We start from the raw sequence: 5,683 nt of genomic DNA on the forward strand, positions 1-5,683 counted from the left end.
GATGCAGCTGCACACGAAGGTGGTCATCAGGATGAGGGCGACGTTGGGTACATTTTTCCCGCCCTTGTCCAGAGGTTTGAACATCGTGTCCCTCCCACCCTGGTCCATTTTAGATCTCCAGATAAAGCGGAAAATGGCTCGGGTGACTGCCACAGTGCAGGAGTGGGGTTTGGGCCAGACCTGCGCCACGTACAGCAACAACGTGAGTGCCTCGCACCTGATGACCATTTTCTTACCCATAATGGAGAGAGATCGCTGCTCGCACACACTCAGTTTATTGTGTACCCTGGCCACTCGCTCCTTCCAGGTTTTGGAGCAGGCCCCGGCCCTTCCAAACCGTATCCCCAGCACCTTCAGGTAGTCTGACCTGATGGTGAAGGGGATAAAGGATCGGTCGGCCCGGTTCCCAAAGAACTTGGCCTCACTCTTGCCATAGTTGACTTTGGTTCGAACTGGTCGCAGATGCTCATCTGTCTGCGAGGGGATGGTAGATCCGAGCAGAAGACAGCGACAGTGTCCATGTACAGGGAGGCTTTTACCTGAGTGCGTCCACTGACTGGGATTGCCACCCCTCTTGTGCCTGCATCCTTCCTAATGGACTCTGCAAAAGGTTCGATACAGCAATCAGACAAGACAGGGGAGAGAGGACAGCCCTGTCTGACTCCAGATTGGATCAGGAAACTTTATGATTCCCACCCATTGATTGAGACTGCACTACTGATGTTTGTGTAAAGCAGTTTGAACCAATTGCAGATTCCCTCCCCAAACCCCATTTTGGAGAGCACGTCCATCATGAATGTGTGCAATATCCCATCAAAAATCTTCTCCTGGTCCAAACTGATGAGGCAGATGTCCATATCTCTGAGTAGCACGACACTATCAGAGATCTTCCTGCTGAGTACAGTGCAGGTCTGGTCAGGGTGAATCACCAACTCCAGAGCAGACTTGACTCGACTGGCGATGACTTTGGACAGAATCTTGTAATCTACATTAAGCAGTGAGATGGGCCGCCAATTTCTGATTTCCGCCCTCACCCCCTTCTGCTTGTCGATGAGGGTGATGATGCCTTCTGACATGCTGCCGGCCAGGAGCATACTCTCGTATACTTCCAGCAGGTCTGGGCCGAATACAACCCAACCGGTAAGCCGTCGCTTCCGGGAGATGTACTCGTCTCGATGGACTTGATGGCCTTTGTCAGCTCGTCCAGAGTTAGCTGCTTGTCCAGTCTCTCCCTCATGCTGTCTTCCAAGACCTCTGTGATAGATGACAGGAAGAACTGGGAAGCCGTGCTGTCTGTGGGCTTCGCGTCTTACAGCCCAGCATAAAAGGATTTGCTGATCCTTAATTTTTTTTAAGAAGTACAGCACTGAAACAGGCCCTTCGGCCCACCGAGTCTGTGCCGACCATCAACCACCCATTTATACTCATCCCATATTCCTACCATGTTCTCACCTGTTCCTACATTTCCCTACCACCTACCTATACTAGGGGCAATTTATAATGGCTAATTTATCTACCAACCTGAAAGTCTTTTGGCAGATAAGCGGAGCACCCAGAGAAAACCCACACAGACATAGGGAGAACATGCAAACTCCACACAGGCAGTCTCCAGAATTGAACCCGGGTCACTGAAGCTGTGAGGCTGCGGTGCTAACCACTGCGCCACTGTGCCGCTATATCGGATGGTGCAGACGTTACTGCGCCATCCTGTTCCTTCAAGCTGCTGATAACAGAGCTCTCTCTGTGTACATTTTGGAAGAAGAAACGTGAGCATGTCTCATCCTGCTCAATGGAGAGGACTCTGGACCGGAAGATGATCTTGGAGGCCTCCGTGGCAAAGAGCGAGGCCTGCTGGTTCTTCACCTCTTGGAAGTCCTCCTTGACCTCGACCCCCATCGGCTGCAGCCAGAGCTGATTTTGCATTCTTTTCTGGAGTCGGGACATTTCCCTCTGTCTCTCTCTCGCCCTCTGAACACCTTTGAAGAGAAAGAACCTTTATCTTAATAACTTTAATAAAAATGTGCAGCCTGCATGGGAGCTTTCATGGTCTGATAGATTGGAGGGAATATTGACCGTGATCTCTTTAGTCCACTTGTGGTCCATTGTGAAGTCAGGTTCAGTTCTCAAACTGCTTCATTCTGCTTAGACCAGGGGTCTGCAACCCTCAGCTCCAGAACAGAATGTGGTTCTTCAACATCTCATTGTGGTCGCCAACCTAAAAATCGTTAAGTCTAGAAAATAAGAGCCATGTTTTTATTCTGGGGATAAAGGGCTACACTTCATGGTTTCAAATATTTATTCTGATGAAAAACATCATTCTGCTCCAAATAAACCTTTCACGTGGTTATAGCTACACCTTGGTTATACATAAAATAAAAGCAAAATACTGCGGATGCTGGAAATCTGAAATAAAAACAAGAAATGCTGGAAATACTCAGCAGGTCTGGCAGCATCTGTGGAGAGAGAAGTAGAGTTAACGTTTCAGGTCAGTGACCCTTCTTCAGAACTGGCAAATATTAGAAATGTAAAAGATTATAAGCAAGTAAAGCGTGGGGTGGGGCAAGAGATAACAAAGGAGAAGGTGTAGATAGGACAAGGTCACAGAATAGCTGACCAGAAGGTCATGGAGCAAAGGCAAACAATATGTTAATGGTGTGTTGAAAGACAAAGCATTAGTACAGATAGGGTGTTAACGGACTGAAAATTGAACAGCAGCAAGTATAAACATGAAAAAACAGTGGGTAAGCAAACTGAACAAAGTAAGATGAAAAAAAATAAACATACAAAAAAATGTAAAAAATGTAAAAAAGAAAAAATAACTAAAAATTAAAGTAAAATGGGGGGCCGGTCATGCTCTGAAATTATTGAACTCAATGTTCAACATTAATTGGGATAGTCATCGTGTTAAGGGCTCAGATGGAGTGGAGTTCTTAAAATGTATACAGGAGAACTTTTTAGCTCAATATGTAGAGGATTTTTTTTTATTTCCAAAATATACTTTATTCATAAAAATCTGGAAAAAATACATGACAAAACAGTCCCAAACAGCACCAAGTCAAAAAATACAAACAGAGCAAAGGAGGTCAGTTTCCTTCAATACAGGAGTGAGTTGCCTCACAACCCTTCCATTTCATTTTTCATGCCATGTACATTTTACAGCACACGAAAATTTTCCCGATACAGTTCGAGGGATTTCCCATGGATCCAGCCCCTCCGTTCAGCTTGGTGGGGGGACCTTACACAGTGGTCTTTCCCCATTGAGCCTTTGCTGCAGCTGCCCCAAGCTTCAGTGCGTCCCTCAGCACGTTGTCCTGGACCTTGGAATGTGCCAGTCAGCAACATTCGGTCGTGGACAACTCTTTGCGTTGGAAGACCAGCAGGTTTAGGGCAGACCAAAGGGCGTCTTTCACAGAATTGATAGTCCTCCAGCAGCAGTTGATGTTTATCCTGGTATGTGACCCTGGGAACAGCCCGTAGAGCCTGTGTTACAGAGCTGCTCCATTGCTTTTTCCAAGGTATCAGATTCGGAATGGTGTTTCAAAGGAAGAGAAGGCAAACAATGACTTCCTGGTGGCCTGAAGGAAGGCAACTGAGCGGTGGGGTGGAGCGTGTTGATATCCTTTTAACGGCAATATGCACATGAGCATTGCAGGCCCTGGATACATGCAGTATTTTCTTGAAAGGTCTAATAAATGATACAGTGCAATAGCTGCAAAGAATTACCATGTCAACGTAGCATCAGATTCTGAATAGCGTGACAAGATGATTTATACAACTGTGTATTGAAACCGTAAGAGGTGGTGTGTGATGTCAGGTGTCAGTGTGTGGCAGGTTATAGTATATTTCCCTGGTATGGGAAAAATTGTGATTAAGAAAAAACAAGTTTGAAGTAATGTAGTGGTTTTTGTTTTGGTTCATTCCAAACAGCTCAGTAACACAGGAGTTTGTGCTCTATGGACTGTTCCCAGGGATGCACACTGATACAAACATCAACTGCTTCCAGAAAACTATTAATTCAGCAAAAGATGTTCTTTGGTCTGCTGGAAACTTGCTGGTCTTCCAGTGCAAAGAGTTGTCTGTGACAGAATGTTGCGAAGAAGGGTCACTGACCCGAAACGTTAACTATGCTTCTCTTTCCACAGATGCTGCCAGACGTGCTGAGTGATTCCAGCATTTCTTGTTTTTGTTACAGAATGTTGCAGACTGTCTCAAGGTCCAGGACTACGTGCTGAGGGGCGCACTTAAGCTTGGGGAAGCTGCAGCAAAGGCTCAATGGGGAAAGACCACAGTGTAAGGTTCCCCCACCAAGCTGAACTGGGGGGCTGGATCCATGGGAAACCCCTCGAAATGTATCGGGAAAATTCTGTGTGCTGTAAATGTAAAAATGTATATGGCATGACAATGAAATGGAAGAGTTGTGAGGCAACTCATGATTGTATAGAAGGAAACTGATCACCTTTGCACTGTTTGTATTTTTTGACTTGATGCTGTTTTAAACTGTTTGGGAATGTAATTTTTACAGATTTTTATGAATAAAGTATATTTTGGAAATGAAGAAAAAAGTTCTCCCAGGATGAGGCTAACCTATTGTACTGTGGGTTTGCTGATGCCTGCGATGTCTTCAAATGTGGGATACTCAACTGCAGAATTTGTGATAGTTGGGGGTCTGCTTTTGCGCTCACCCCTGATTATATGAATCAAAAATAGAATTTACTAGCTGTTGCTGGACAGTGTTTCTGCTCCCAAATATTTTTTGCTATCAACACTCGTGCTCGTTTCTTCGCAGCTCCAAGTACGCACTTCTCCACCTCAATACGTGTACTGAGCTGGCAGGGGAGAGACCGTGATCAGTGGCGTTTGATAATGCAGGTGCTGTTTTTGTGTTTTTTTGGGGGGGGTGGGAGGTGGTTTCAGCACCGTATTTAGGGCATTCCGCCCTTTGGGATTGGAGATCTACCATGGTGGTGGTTTCCCTGTCAGTTGAGGATTTAGTACTTGTCCCAGGAAAACGTCAAGTAAAAATGGCTGCAACCAACACCAGAGCTCCAGGCCAGGGGGTGCATAACACCGTTCGGGTGGAGGTGAAAGATAGCGAAGGAGGTGCACCCATCGACTGCGCCTCCTTCATTAAGAATTTTGTTTTTCCAAAATATACTTTATTCATAAAAATCTGGAAAAAACCACTGCAGCCTCACAGCTCCAGCGACCCGGGTTCGGTTCTGGGTACTGCCTGTGTGGAGTTTGCAAGTTCTCCCTGTGACCACGTGGGTTTCCGCCGGGTGCTCTGGTTTCCTCCCACAGCCAAAGACTTGCCGGTTGATAGGTAAATTGGCTATTGTAAATTGCCCCGAGTGTAGGTAGGTGGTAGGAGAATTGAGGGAAGGTGGGGATGTGGTAGGGAATATGGGATGAATGTAGGATTAGTGTAAATGGGTGGTTGGTGGTCAGCACAGACTCGGTGGGCCAAACGGCCTGTTTCAGTTCTGTAGCTCTCCATGACTCTATGACATTCCAAAAAGTGTGAACGAAAATCAGTTTTCATTAATAGAGGAGTGAGTTGCCTCACAACCCTTCCATTCCATTTTACCTGCCATGTACATTTTACAGCAAAACCATATTTGGTGTATACAGCCCAATGGGTTTCCCATGGGTCCAGTTCCTTAGTTCACTGTGGCGGGAGGAC

General features: G+C 46.1%; 1 pseudogene; it reads left to right on the plus strand.

Moving 5' to 3' along the window:
- Positions 1–4,539: 4,539 nt before the first annotated feature.
- On the plus strand, positions 4,540–4,687 carry LOC137364897 (U1 spliceosomal RNA; annotated as a pseudogene).
- Positions 4,688–5,683: the final 996 nt, after the last annotated feature.

The sequence above is a fragment of the Heterodontus francisci genome, unplaced genomic scaffold (assembly GCF_036365525.1).
Source record: "Heterodontus francisci isolate sHetFra1 unplaced genomic scaffold, sHetFra1.hap1 HAP1_SCAFFOLD_337, whole genome shotgun sequence".
NCBI classification, from domain to species: Eukaryota; Metazoa; Chordata; class Chondrichthyes; order Heterodontiformes; family Heterodontidae; genus Heterodontus; species Heterodontus francisci.